A 15,205-nucleotide genomic window follows, 5' to 3' on the forward strand; every position below is an offset into this window, starting at 1 on the left:
GAGAGCGCTGCTTTTCAATGCCGGCGGAGGGGCGGAGCCAATGACGTGGCAGAGCGAAAGACGTACACGTGTTCCAAAGGGGCGGGGAGGGGGCGGGGCCACGGTGCCGATTCGATCTGCGTACTGGAAACTGCGGGAAGTTTCGAGAAGGTGGGGACGACCGCGGGGGAACGGGGGGACCTGCGGCGGGGGGGGGCGCTGACCGCGACGAGGGGGGGGGGGGGGGGTGACGACTGCGGGGGGATGGAAGCGAGTGGAGCGGCCCCCGATGGCGAGAGGGCTAAGCAGTGACACGGTGCACGGCAAAGTGCAGCGGAGGCGGCACAGGATGGTGTAGGGTGACGAAGGTAGGTGGGGGTACGGCAGGGGCGGCGGGAGACGGGGAGGGCGGCGGGGGGGCGACGCGGTGTATCGGGTAAGACCGTGAGGGGGCGGCGGGGGGCGGTGGGGGGCGGTGGGGGGGTAGTGGGGTAAAGCGGGCGGGGGGCGACAGGGATGCAGTGAAGGAACACTGACTGGCTATGACGTATGGAAGCGGGGAAGGGGTCTGTAGCACCGCTTTTAAAGTTACACAAATGAACTGTGCGTGGCCTGGACGGCTAAACTGTTCTTACCGTAAATAACAGGCTAGAGGGCCCTGTCTAAGCAATAGGAGTTATTATATATTTATAGTAGTTATTATATTATTATAGTGACAGGAGGATTAAATCACCTTATCGTGATCTCGCAGTGGTAAGCGTTATGTGCTCGCTATGGTAGAGGCGACTGCTGGGTGGCTTGAAACATACGCGATACCCCATGCTACCGCCCGAAACGCTATATTAGGTCCCCAGAAACAAGTTCTGTGGCTACGTGGCACTACAAAAAGGATTGAGACAGAAAATGGGACTCATTTCAAAAATTCTCTTGTAAATATTTGGGCCGAAGATCATGGCATCGAGTGGATTTATCGTATCCCCTATCACGCACCAGCTTCTGGTAAAATTGAACGCTACAGTGCGTTGCTGAAAATCGTGTTGAAAGAGATGGGTGGCAGAAAATTTAAGCGTTGGGAGAAACATTTGGCAGAAGCCGCCTGGTTGGTCAGTGCTACAGCATCGATTGGTTGTGATGGTCCTGCTACGTGCCTAGGTACTGTCGATGGAGATAAGATCTCTGCAGTACAGGTAAAGAACATGTTGGGAAAAGCGGTTTGGTTCTTTCCAGCTTTGGGGAAAGGCAGACGTCTCCGTGCAACTGTTTTTGCCCAGGGACCTGGATACGCCCGGTGGTGCTGCAGAGAAATGGGGATGTTCGGTGTGTACCGCGAGGGAATTTGATGTTGGGAGTGCGGTCAGTAACTTCACATATATGTATAGGTTTGTGTGAGCCCGTGTTTAACGTTTGGTAATTATTGCTGGTTAGTATATATTAAGCGTGGTGTAGCATATGGGGTGGAATGTCATGGTTTTGTGATTTTTGGTTTTCGGTATTCCGTATCATAACATCGTGTGGAGCGCTGGGACTTCAACTGTCAGTGCTCAAGTCCTGGGTACCTGCCCAGAAGAGAAAAACTACGTTCCCTGGGGGACTTTGCGGTCAGGGAGAAGAGATTTCACTCCTGGCAAGGTCTCCTGATGCTCTTTTCATCTTCTCTTCCTCGTGGGAGCTGCTACCGTCTCCCTGTGGCTCAACTGCTCTGCCCATCTCGCCTCAGTGAAGCGGAGAGGCCTATGCACCGTTTTGACATTCTCTCTCATTAAAATTGGTTTATTAGTTTTAATTCTGCTTATATTGTATTATAATGTGTTATCTCGCATTCCGATACTATATATAGTAAATTAGTTTCTTACTCCCCGGATCGTTCCAGCTTCGGGGAGGAGGCTGCAAAGCTGCCTGATGGAAAAGGACTTGGGCGTACTGACGCACGGTGAGTCTGAAAGTGAGGCGGCGGCGTGTCTGGGAGGCCGACCTGCTCCTCGCTTATGTGGCTGTGCTGAGCGGGACTGGGAAAGCTGTACTGCCCCTGTGCTCTATGAAGGAGAGGCCTCACCACGAGTACTTTGTTCAGTTTTAGGCACCTTTAGGTACACAAAGGACGTGAAGGTGCTGGACCTGATCTGAACAACTGCAACGAGGCCGGTGAAGGGCTTGGTGAATGGGCCCTAACAGAAGAGACTGAACACACCGGGGCTGGTTAGTCTAGAGAAAAGCAGATGATTGAGAGGACGCCTTGTTGCTCTCTTTCCGTATCTGAAAGCTGCCTACAGCGAGAGCGGGGAGCGTCTCTTCTCAACAGAGACGGGACGATGGAAAATGGCCGCAAGTTGCAACGGGGTAATTTTACGTTGGATATTAGAAATCGCTTCTTGACAGAAAGGGAACTGAAGCGCTGCGATAGGCTCCCCAGGAAAGAAACTGAGTCACCATCCCCGAATGTGCTGAAATAACGTACCGATGTGCTGCTCGGGGACAGGATTTAGCACGGGGTTCTTACAGTTAAGGTACTACGGTTAGGTCACGCTTTGCGTCCACAGTTCACACATGTGGACCAGCCTACGTGATCAAGTAAGAGAGTAGAAAAGAAAACAAGAAAATATCCCATTACGGGAACAGCTGTGATATCCAGAAATCAAACTCCATAGCCACACAGTAGTAATAAAACACAAATGTTTACTGAGCATTTACATGCAAGGGGGCGAGAAACGCACATAATAAACAAGCTGCTCAAGGAACTTGACGCTCCCAAGAAAATGGTGTATTATTACAAGGAATCCCCAGAATAATTGCATTTTTTCCCCCTCCCCGGTTCGAGGCTCAGTTCTTCCGCATGCGTGCGTTTTCTCTCGCAGCTGCTTGCGGGTATTTCTAAGAAATCCGTATGACTTCCTCGCCGTGCGCACCTTGACCTCGGTGAGATGGAGGACGCTTGACTGGCTCCGGCTCTGCTATTACTGTCCTTAATAGCAGCCATGGCTCAGTATGGAAACCTAAGGTTGATACAAATAGATGAGAAAAGAGTGACAATCACACATATAACCATAACAAAGGAATAAATAGAACACAAAACATGGCACTATTGCAACCAGAATACAAAATGTAACAGCACGCAACACCAACTTGCCCCAGGCACCATCCTGTGTACACTAAAATAAAGAAAATTAGTAACCGATTCATCTTCTCCTTATAAGTTTAACTTCAGACAATGCGCTTTTCTTAACAGACCAAAGAGTGCGTCAGCATCGTGGAACAACCTCTAGTACCGATACTGCAGTCACTGCACATACATTATTAGGTCTACAAAAGAACGCCTCCAGCTGCTATAAAAAGGGATCGGTTGGTACCAACAGGCACCGATGCCCCCTTTTCTTGGGAGTTCCCAGAAATCTATTTACCATCGCGGCTCTCCCTTCTCAGTCATTAGATTGCTGTCCTCTCTATAACATTTCACAAGTTCTGATTCAGGTGTCGAGATTTTAGATTGACTGTCTGGAATCAAAGCGTTCTCCAACTGCCTGTCCTGCCCCCTGACCCATCATCTCATTTCTGGTTTCCTATCCAATGGGACCTTGCTGCTGTCCTTTACACTGGAGAACAGCACGCTCCTTGATTGCTTTACATCATGCCGTTTTCCTGTGTGCGCAATCGTCTCTTTTTTCACATGGTACCACCAGTATGCAGCATCCCAAGGACACCGTTAGCATCTATCCGTATCATTCAGGCTCTTCTCCAGGCAGTTATTTCAGCCTTTTGAGGGACAGACTCCTCGGGTAACAGTAAAGCTTCCAAAACCTTGTCAGTAGCAGCTACGGCATATCCTGCCTTACGTTTTGCTTGTCTCACAAAACTACTACCATCAATAAGCCAGGCGTAAATCAATAAGACCAATCCCAGTTTTTATCCTCAAACATCGCTTATTATCATAGAAATCCCTGTTTTTATCCTGTAATATAGCTTGTTTTCAAAGAAATCCCGGTTTTTTCCCCTTCAATATCGCTTATTTTCATAGAAATCCCTGTTTTTTCCCCTGAAATATCACTTATTTTCATAGAAATTCCTGTTTTTTCCCCTGAAATATCACTTGTTTTCCAAGAAATCCCTTTTTTTAACCTAAAATATTGCTTGTTTTCAAAGGTGTCACTTACCCCGCTCCAAGAATCAAGGCGCAGACATCACAGCAACTGAGGGGGTGCCAAAAGGCAAACAGCATCTGGCGGGGTACTTGGCACATGGGGAAAGCATGAAGATACCTTTATGTCCTGGAACGCCCGCACCTTGACCAGGAACAGGACACGCTCACTGCGGAACCTTGGACGTCCCAAAATGCCTGCTACGTCTGGTGGAGGAGTCGCCAATCCTACCAAGAAAGAAGAAAGCCTCACACGTGGTCCTCAACAAAGTGGATTAGAGAAGAAAGGTGGGCATTGTACAAACCCCAAGACGAGGACAGCACTCAGCAGAAGCCTGTTTAGGAGATACCTCTTCTTTTGGCACCTCACTTGGTCACAAGTGTGCCCGGGGGTCATGGGAACTCCAGCGAGGCACCGCCAGGCAACATGGAAAAAAGAGAAGAGAAACAGAACACAAGTGAAGCAAATACTACAGAAGCCAAAATGAAATGAACCTGCCATTTATTCAGAGCAAGAAGAAAAAAAAAAAGAAGAGAGACAGAATGAAAGTGTAGCAAATGCTCTGGAAACCAAAAGAAATCAAACCTACCTTTTCTTAAGAGCAGCAGGTGGCACTGACAACCCATCAGCACTGGGCAGAACTGAGCATGGGGAGAGGAAGAACACCCGGTGAAAGCAACGTGAGCACAAGGGACAACCGACACCAAGCCCCAAAGGACCTCAGCGAGCGTGTGAAACAGGAGACGTCAGGGATCCGGGGGACTGGGCGCATCCAGGAACGCCCACACCTTTACCACAAACGGGACACGTTCACTGCAGAAGCTTGGGCAGCCCAAAATGATGCTGCATCTGGTGGAGGAGTCGCCAAGCCTAGAAAGAAAGAAAGAAGAAAGCTTCACACGCGGTGCTCAACAACGTGACTTAGCAACAAAGGCTGGTCATTGTACAAAGCCCGAGTCAAGGACAGCACTCAGCAGAAGCCTCCTTAGGAGCCTACCTCTTCTGTTGCATCTCACTTGGTCAAAAGCGGGCACTGGCGTCCTGGGAACTCCAGCGAGGCGCCAACAGGCAACATGGCAAAAAGAGAAGAGAGACAGAATAAAAGTGTAGCAAATGCTATGGAAGACAACAGGAATCGAACCTACCTTTGATTGAGAGCAGCAGGGGGCACTGACACCCCATCAGCACTGGGCAGAGCCGGGCATGGGGAGAGGAAAAACACCCGGTGAAAGCAACGTGAGCACGAGGGACAACCGACACCAAGCCCGAGGACCTCAGCGAGCGTGTGAAACAGGAGACGGCGGGGATCCACGTACCTTGGCGCAGAGCCTCAGGAGCGGACACTGGCATCCACCAGCGGCTGTGCTTTCCTGCTGCATCCAACAAAGTCTTCCTCGCAGTCCTCCCACTGCTTAGAAGAGCAACCCACGTCCGGAACCTCGAGCCCAACAGAATGCGACGAGCAAGGAGCTGGGCATCAATCTCAAGGCCAACAACTCGGTTCCCCCAAACCTCACTGCTCAGCCTGACACCAGACACCAGAAGCCCAGGCACACATCTGAGCCCTGCGATTCCCAGCCCTTAAATGAGCTCAGGCTGGGCTCTGGCTCCACCCAGTCCCACCCCCGGCTTCATCGCACCCACCTGTGCCTCCACCCTGCTACTGCCATCCTGCACAAGCTTGTCCATCATTCCTTCAGTCTCTTCTGTAACAGGATGAGGGGAAAGAATGGAGAGAGAGAGCAAAGAAAAAGGCGGGGAAAAGGCGGGGAAAAGGCTGCTGCTGACCAATGAGATGCTGGCGGAGGCGGGACGGAGCTGCCGATGACCAATGAAAGACTGGCGAGGGCGGGACAGCTGCCGGTGACCAATGAGAGGCAGACAGGGGCGGGACCGCCCTGCCGCTGACCAATGATAGGCTGCAGGGGCGGGACGGCGCTGCCAATGACCAATGAGAGGCTGATGAGGGCGGAACGGCACTGTCGATTAGCAGTGAGACGCACATGAGGGCGGGACGGCGCTGCCGATGACCAATCACAGGCTGGCGAGGACGGGACGGCGCTGCCTATAACAAATCACAGGCAGGCGAGGGCGGAACGGCGCTGCCTGTGACCAATCACAGGATGACGAGGGCGGGACGGCGCTGCCGATGACCAATCACAGGCGGGCGAATGCGGGACAGCGCTGCCTGTGAGCAATCACAGGCTGACGAGGGCGGGACGGCGCTGTCGATCACCAATGAGAAGCACATGAGGGCGGGACGGCAGAGCCGGAGACCAATGAGAGCGTGGCGGGAGAGGGACAGTGCTGCCCTTGACCAACGAGAGTAAAGTGGAGAGCGCTTTCCGGAAGGGACAAAGGTGTCACTTACCCCTCTGCAAGGATCAGGGCGCAGCAGTGCAGCAAATCAGGGGGGCCAAAAGGCTAACAGCATCTGGTGGAGGACTGGGCACATGGGGAAGGCATGAAGATAGATACCTTCGTGTCCTGGAACGCCCACACCATTACCAGGAACAGGACACGCTCACTGCGGAACCTTGGACGTCCCAAAATGCCTGCTACGTCTGCTGGTGGAGTCGCCAATCCTACCAAGAAAGAAGAAAGCCTCACACGCGGTCCTCAACAAAGTGGGTTAGAGAAGAAAGGTGGGCATTGTACAAACCCCAAGACGAGGACAGCACTCAGCAGAAACCTGTTTAGGAGACACCTCTTCTTTTGGCACCTCACTTGGTCACAAGTGTGCCCGGGGGTCATGGGAACTCCAGCGAGGCACCGCCAGGCAACATGGAAAAAAGAGAAGAGAAACAGAACACAAGTGAAGCAAATACTACAGAAGCCAAAATGAATTGAACCTGCCAGTTATTGAAAGCAGCAGGTGGCACTGACATCTTTGCTCCTCTACATTTTTGCTTATATTCCAAGAAATCCCTGTTTTTAACCTTAAATATCGCTTATTTTCATAGAAATCCCTGTTTTTTCCCCTGAAAGATCGCTTACTTTCTCAGAAATCCCAGTTTTTATCCTCAAACATCGCTTATTATCATAGAAATCCCTGTTTTTATCCTGAAATATAGCTTGTTTTCAAAGAAATCCCGGTTTTTAACCTTAAATATCGCTTATTTTCATAGAAATCCCTGTTTTTCCCCTGAAATATCACTTATTTTCATAGAAATCCCTGTTTCTTCCCTGAAATATCGCTTATTTTCATAGAAATCCCCGTTTTTAGCCTAAAATATCACTTGATTTCAAAGGTGTCACTTACCCCTCTCCAAGAATCAAGGCGCAGACATTACAGCAACTGAGGGGGTGCCAAAAGGCAAACAGCATCTGGCGGGGTACTTGGCACTTGGGGAAAGCATGAAGATACCTTTATGTCCTGGAACGCCCACACCTTGACCAGGAACAGGACACGCTCACTGCGGAACCTTGGACGCCCCAAAACGCCTGCTACGTCTGGTGGTGGAGTCGCCAATCCTACCAAGAAAGAAGAAAGCCTCACACGCGGTCCTCAACAAAGTGGGTTAGAGAAGAAAGGTGGGCACTGTACAAACCCCAAAACGAGGACAGCACTCAGCAGAAGCCTGTTTAGGAGATACCTCTTCTTTTGGCACCTCACTTGGTCACAAGTGTGCCCGGGGGTCATGGGAACTCCAGCGAGGCACCGCCAGGCAACATGGAAAAAAGAGAAGAGAAACAGAACACAAGTGAAGCAAATACTACAGAAGCCAAAATGAATTGAACCTGCCATTTATTCAGAGCAAAAAGAAAAAAAAAAGAAGAGAGACAGAATGAAAGTGTAGCAAATGCTCTGGAAACCAAAAGAAATCAAACCTACCTTTTCTTAAGAGCAGCAGGTGGCACTGACAACCCATCAGCACTGGGCAGAACTGAGCATGGGGAGAGGAAGAACACCCGGTGAAAGCAACGTGAGCACAAGGGACAACCGACACCAAGCCCCAAAGGACCTCAGCGAGCGTGTGAAACAGGAGACGTCAGGGATCCGGGGGACTGGGCGCATCCAGGAACGCCCACACCTTTACCACAAACGGGACACGTTCACTGCAGAAGCTTGGGCAGCCCAAAATGATGCTGCATCTGGTGGAGGAGTCGCCAAGCCTGGAAAGAAAGAAAGAAGAAAGCTTCACACGCGGTGCTCAACAACGAGGCTTAGCAACAAAGGCCGGTCATTGTACAAAGCCTGAGTCAAGGACAGCACTCAGCAGAAGCCTCCTTAGGAGCCTACCTCTTCCGTTGCATCTCACTTGGTCAAAAGCGGGCACTGGCGTCCTGGGAACTCCAGCGAGGCGCCAACAGGCAACATGGCAAAAAGAGAAGAGAGACAGAATAAAAGTGTAGCAAATGCTATGGAAGACAACAGGAATTGAACCTACCTTTGATTGAGAGCAGCAGGGGGCACTGACATCCCATCAGCACTGGGCAGAGCCGGGCATGGGGAGAGGAAGAACACTCGGTGAAAGCAACGTGAGCACGAGGGACAACCGACACCAAGCCCGAGGACCTGAGCGAGCGTGTGAAACAGGAGACGGCGGGGATCCACGTACCTTGGCGCAGAGCCTCAGGAGCGGACACTGGCATCCACCAGCGGCTGTGCTTTCCTGCTGCATCCAACAAAGTCTTTCTCGCAGTCCTCCCACTGCTTAGAAGAGCAACCTGTGTCCGGAACCTCGAGCCCAACAGAATGCGACGAGCAAGGAGCTGGGCATCAATCTCAAGGCCAACAACTCGGTTCCCCCAAACCTCACTGCTCACTTAACCTCACTGACACCAGAAGCCCAGGCACACATCTGAGCCCTGCGATTCCCAGCCCTTAAATGAGCTCAGGCGGGGCTCTGGCTCCACCCAGTCCCACCCCCGGCTTCATCGCACCCACCTGTGCCTCCACCCTGCTGCTGCCATCCTGCACCAGCTTGTCCATCATTCCTTCAGTCACTTATGACACAGGATGAGGGGGAATAAAGGAGAGAGAAAGCAAAGAAAAAGGCGGGGAAAAGGCGGGGAAAAGGCTGCTGCTGACCAATGAGATACTGGCGGAGGCGGGACGGAGCTGCCGATGACCAATCACAGGCAGGCGAAGGCGGGACGGCGCTGCCTGTGACCAATCACAGGCTGACGAGGGCGGGATGGCGCTGCCGCTGACCAATGAGAGGCTGGCGGAGGCGGGACGGCGCTGCCGCTGACCAATGAGAGAATGACGGAGGCGGGACGGCGCTGCTGCTGACCAATGAGAGGCTGGCGGAGGCGGGACGGCGTTGCCGAGAACCAATGAGAGAATGACGGAGGCAGGACGGCGCTGCCGATGACCAATGAGAGGCTGACGAGGGCGGGACGGCGCGACCGGTGACCAATCACAGGCTGACGAGGGCGGGACAGCGCTGCCGATGACCAATCACTGGCTGAAGAGGGCGGGACGGCGCGGCCGGTGACCAATCACAGGCTGACGAGGGCGGGACAGCGCTGCCGCTGACCAATCACTGGCTGAAGAGGGCGGGACGGCGCGACCGGTGACCAATCACAGGCTGACGAGGGCAGGACAGCGCTGCCGCTGACCAATCACCGGCTGAAGAGGGCGGGACGGCGCGGCCGGTGACCAATGAGAGCCTGGCGGGAGAGGGACAGTGCTGTCCTTGACCAACGAGAGGAAAGTGGAGATCGCTTTCCCGAAGGGACAAAGGTGTCACTTACCCCTCTGCAAGGATCAGGGCGCAGCAGTGCAGCAAATCAGGGGGGCCAAAAGGCTAACAGCATCTGGTGGGGGACTGGGCACATGGGGAAGGCATGAAGATAGATACCTTCGTGTCCTGGAACGCCCACACCATTACCAGGAACAGGACACGCTAACTGCGGAACCTTGGACGTCCCAAAATGCCTGCTACGTCTGCTGGTGGAGTCGCCAATCCTACCAAGAAAGAAGAAAGCCTCACACGCGGTCCTCAACAAAGCGGGTTAGAGAAGAAAGGTGGGCATTGTACAAACCCCAAGACGAGGACAGCACTCAGCAGAAGCCTGTTTAGGAGACACCTCTTCTTTTGGCACCTCACTTGGTCACAAGTGTGCCTGGCTGTCATGGGAACTCCAGCGAGGCACCGCCAGGCAACATGGAAAAAAGAGAAGAGAAACAGAACACAAGTGAAGCAAATACTACATAAGCCAAAACGAATTGAACCTGCCAGTTATTGAAAGCAGCAGGTGGCACTGACATCTTTGCTCCTCTACATTTTTGCTTATATTCCAAGAAATCCCTGTTTTTAACCTTAAATATCGCTTATTTTCATAGAAACCCCTGTTTCTTCCCTGAAATATCGCTTATTTTCATAGAAATCCCTGTTTTTCCCCTGAAAGATCGCTTACTTTCTCAGAAATCCCAGTTTTTATCCTCAAACATCGCTTATTTTCATAGAATTCCCTGTTTTTATCCTGAAATATAGCTTGTTTTCAAAGAAATCCCTGTTTTCCCCCTTCAATATCGCTTATTTTCATAGAAATCCCTGTTTTTCCCCTGAAATATCACTTATTTTCCAAGAAATCCCTTTTTTTAACCTAAAATATCGCTTGATTTCAAAGGTGTCACTTACCCCTCTCCAAGAATCAAGGCGCAGACATTACAGCAACTGAGGGGGTGCCAAAAGGCAAACAGCATCTGGCGGGGTACTTGGCACTTGGGGAAAGCATGAAGATACCTTTATGTCCTGGAACGCCCACACCTTGACCAGGAACAGGACACGCTCACTGCGGAACCTTGGACGCCCCAAAACGCCTGCTACGTCTGGTGGTGGAGTCGCCAATCCTACCAAGAAAGAAGAAAGCCTCACACGCGGTCCTCAACAAAGTGGGTTAGAGAAGAAAGGTGGGCACTGTACAAACCCCAAAACGAGGACAGCACTCAGCAGAAGCCTGTTTAGGAGATACCTCTTCTTTTGGCACCTCACTTGGTCACAAGTGTGCCCGGGGGTCATGGGAACTCCAGCGAGGCACCGCCAGGCAACATGGAAAAAAGAGAAGAGAAACAGAACACAAGTGAAGCAAATACTACAGAAGCCAAAATGAATTGAACCTGCCATTTATTCAGAGCAAAAAGAAAAAAAAAAGAAGAGAGACAGAATGAAAGTGTAGCAAATGCTCTGGAAACCAAAAGAAATCAAACCTACCTTTTCTTAAGAGCAGCAGGTGGCACTGACAACCCATCAGCACTGGGCAGAACTGAGCATGGGGAAAGGAAGAACACCCGGTGAAAGCAACGTGAGCACGAGGGACAACCGACACCAAGCCCCAAAGGACCTCAGCGAGCGTGTGAAACAGGAGACGTCAGGGATCCGGGGGACTGGGCGCATCCAGGAACGCCCACACCTTTACCAGGAACGAGACACGTTCACTGCAGAAGCTTGGGCAGCCCAAAATGATGCTGCATCTGGTGGAGGAGTCGCCAAGCCTAGAAAGAAAGAAAGAAAGAAGAAAGCTTCACACGCGGTAATCAACAACGTGGCTTAGCAACAAAGGCTGGTCATTGTACAAAGCCCGAGTCAAGGACAGCACTCAGCAGAAGCCTCCTTAGGAGCCTACCTCTTCTGTTGCATCTCACTTGGTCAAAAGCGGGCACTGGCGTCCTGGGAACTCCAGCGAGGCGCCAACAGGCAACATGGCAAAAAGAGAAGAGAGACAGAATAAAAGTGTAGCAAATGCTATGGAAGACAACAGGAATCGAACCTACCTTTGATTGAGAGCAGCAGGGGGCACTGACACCCCATCAGCACTGGGCAGAGCCGGGCATGGGGAGAGGAAAAACACCCGGTGAAAGCAACGTGAGCACGAGGGACAACCGACACCAAGCCCGAGGACCTCAGCGAGCGTGTGAAACAGGAGACGGCGGGGATCCACGTACCTTGGCGCAGAGCCTCAGGAGCGGACACTGGCATCCACCAGCGGCTGTGCTTTCCTGCTGCATCCAACAAAGTCTTCCTCGCAGTCCTCCCACTGCTTAGAAGAGCAACCCGCGTCCGGAACCTCGAGCCCAACAGAATGCGACGAGCAAGGAGCTGGGCATCAATCTCAAGGCCAACAACTCGGTTCCCCCAAACCTCACTGCTCAGCCAACCTCACTGACACCAGAAGCCCAGGCACACATCTGAGCCCTGCGATTCCCAGCCCTTAAATGAGCTCAGGCTGGGCTCTGGCTCCACCCAGTCCCACCCCCGGCTTCATCGCACCCACCTGTGCCTCCACCCTGCTGCTGCCATCCTGCACCAGCTTGTCCATCGTTCCTTCAGTCTCTTCTGACACAGGATGAGGGGAAAGAATGGAGAGAGAGAGCAAAGAAAAAGGCGGGGAAAAGGCGGGGAAAAGGCTGCTGCGGACCAATGAGATGCTGGCGGAGGCGGGACGGAGCTGCCGATGACCAATCACAGGCAGGCGAAGGCGGGACGGCGCTGCCTGTGACCAATCACAGGCTGACGAGGGCGGGATGGCGCTGCCGCTGACCAATGATAGGCTGGCGGAGGCGGGACGGCGTTGTCGAGAACCAATGAGAGGCTGGCGGAGGAGGGACGGCGCTGCCGATGACCAATCACTTACAGGCGAGGGCGGGACGGCGCTGCCGATGACCAATCACAGGCGGGCGAGGGCGGGACGGCGCTGCCGATGACCAATCACAGGCTGACGAGGGCGGGACAGCGCTGCCGATGACCAATGAGAGGCTAACGAGGGCGGGACGGCGCGACCGGTGACCAATCACAGGCTGACGAGGGCGGGACAGCGCTGCCGATGACCAATCACTGGCTGAAGAGGGCGGGACGGCGCGGCCGGTGACCAATCACAGGCTGACGAGGGCGGGACAGCGCTGCCGCTGACCAATCACTGGCTGAAGAGGGCGGGACGGCGCGACCGGTGACCAATCACAGGCTGACGAGGGCGGGACAGCGCTGCCGCTGACCAATCACTGGCTGAAGAGGGCGGGACGGCGCGGCCGGTGACCAATGAGAGCCTGGCGGGAGAGGGACAGTGCTGCCCTTGACCAACGAGAGGTAAGTGGAGATTGCTTTCCCGAAGGGACAAAGGTGTCACTTACCCCTCTGCAAGGATCAGGGCGCAGCAGTGCAGCAAATCAGGGGGGCCAAAAGGCTAACAGCATCTGGTGGGGGACTGGGCACATGGGGAAGGCATGAAGATAGATACCTTTATGTCCTGGAACGCCCACACCATTACCAGGAACAGGACACGCTAACTGCGGAACCTTGGACGTCCCAAAATGCCTGCTACGTCTGCTGGTGGAGTCGCCAATCCTACCAAGAAAGAAGAAAGCCTCACACGCGGTCCTCAACAAAGCTGGTTAGAGAAGAAAGGTGGGCATTGTACAAACCCCAAGACGAGGACAGCACTCAGCAGAAGACTGTTTAGGAGACACCTCTTCTTTTGGCACCTCACTTGGTCACAAGTGTGCCTGGGTGTCATGGGAACTCCAGCGAGGCACCGCTAGGCAACATGGAAAAAAGAGAAGAGAAACAGAACACAAGTGTAGCAAATAGTACAGAAGCCAAAATGAATTGAACCTGCCAGTTATTGAAAGCAGCAGGTGGCACTGACATCTTTGCTCCTCTAAATTTTTGCTTATATTCCAAGAAATCCCTGTTTTTAACCTTAAATATCGCTTATTTTCATAGAAATCCCTGTTTCTTCCCTGAAATATCGCTTATTTTCATAGAAATCCCTGTTTTTTCCCCTGAAATATCGCTTACTTTCTCAGAAATCCCAGTTTTTATCCTCAAACATCGCTTATTTTCATAGAAATCCCTGTTTTTATCCTGAAATATAGCTTGTTTTCAAAGAAATCCCTGTTTTTCCCCCTTCAGTATAGCTTGTTTTCAAAGAAATCCCTGTTTTTTCCCCTTCAATATCGCTTATTTTCATAGAAATCCCTGTTTTTCCCCTGAAATATCACTTATTTTCATAGAAATCCCTGTTTTTAACCTAAAATATCGCTTGATTTCAAAGGTGTCACTTACCCCTCTCCAAGAATCAAGGCGCAGACATTACAGCAACTGAGGGGGTGCCAAAAGGCAAACAGCATCTGGCGGGGTACTTGGCACTTGGGGAAAGCATGAAGATACCTTTATGTCCTGGAACGCCCACACCTTGACCAGGAACAGGACACGCTCACTGCGGAACCTTGGACGCCCCAAAACGCCTGCTACGTCTGGTGGTGGAGTCGCCAATCCTACCAAGAAAGAAGAAAGCCTCACACGCGGTCCTCAACAAAGTGGGTTAGAGAAGAAAGGTGGGCACTGTACAAACCCCAAAACGAGGACAGCACTCAGCAGAAGCCTGTTTAGGAGATACCTCTTCTTTTGGCACCTCACTTGGTCACAAGTGTGCCCGGGGGTCATGGGAACTCCAGCGAGGCACCGCCAGGCAACATGGAAAAAAGAGAAGAGAAACAGAACACAAGTGAAGCAAATACTACAGAAGCCAAAATGAATTGAACCTGCCATTTATTCAGAGCAAAAAGAAAAAAAAAAGAAGAGAGACAGAATGAAAGTGTAGCAAATGCTCTGGAAACCAAAAGAAATCAAACCTACCTTTTCTTAAGAGCAGCAGGTGGCACTGACAACCCATCAGCACTGGGCAGAACTGAGCATGGGGAAAGGAAGAACACCCGGTGAAAGCAACGTGAGCACGAGGGTCAACCGACACCAAGCCCCAAAGGACCTCAGCGAGCGTGTGAAACAGGAGACGTCAGGGATCCAGGGGACTGTGCGCATCCAGGAACGCCCACACCTTTACCAGGAACGAGACACGTTCACTGCAGAAGCTTGGGCAGCCCAAAATGATGCTGCATCTGGTGGAGGAGCCGCCAAGCCTAGAAAGAAAGAAAGAAAGAAGAAAGCTTCACACGCGGTAATCAACAACGTGGCTTAGCAACAAAGGCTGGTCATTGTACAAAGCCCGAGTCAAGGACAGCACTCAGCAGAAGCCTCCTTAGGAGCCTACCTCTTCTGTTGCATCTCACTTGGTCAAAAGCGGGCACTGGCGTCCTGGGAACTCCAGCGAGGCGCCAACAGGCAACATGGCAAAAAGAGAAGAGAGAC

The 15,205-nt window shown here is 52.1% G+C and overlaps 2 long non-coding RNA genes across 8 annotated transcripts in view; one reads left to right on the forward strand and one right to left on the reverse strand.

Moving 5' to 3' along the window:
- Window positions 1–2,856: 2,856 nt before the first annotated feature.
- The window catches only part of LOC125686621 (uncharacterized), a 60,585-nt gene continuing 48,236 nt past the window's right edge, over window positions 2,857–15,205 (reverse strand). For 2 of the 7 annotated variants that reach the window (XR_007373856.1, XR_007373852.1), the window contains 6 exons: window positions 13,480–13,797; window positions 8,353–10,026; window positions 7,661–8,225; window positions 6,772–7,583; window positions 4,125–6,694; window positions 2,857–2,969 (listed from right to left, as the gene is read on the reverse strand). This is a non-coding gene — a long non-coding RNA (uncharacterized LOC125686621). Of the gene's footprint in view, window positions 2,970–4,124; window positions 6,695–6,771; window positions 7,584–7,660; window positions 8,226–8,352; window positions 10,027–10,293; window positions 10,915–13,479; window positions 13,798–14,411; window positions 14,977–15,205 lie in introns of all 7 variants that reach the window. The other 5 variants (XR_007373853.1, XR_007373855.1, XR_007373854.1 and 2 more) reach the window with 5 other exon arrangements.
- Window positions 12,347–14,642, forward strand: LOC125686622 (uncharacterized). The gene is made up of 2 exons (XR_007373859.1): window positions 12,347–13,144; window positions 14,112–14,642. It is a non-coding gene; the product is annotated as an uncharacterized LOC125686622 (long non-coding RNA).

Source organism: Lagopus muta, chromosome Z, assembly GCF_023343835.1.
Source record: "Lagopus muta isolate bLagMut1 chromosome Z, bLagMut1 primary, whole genome shotgun sequence".
NCBI lineage: Eukaryota > Metazoa > Chordata > Aves > Galliformes > Phasianidae > Lagopus > Lagopus muta.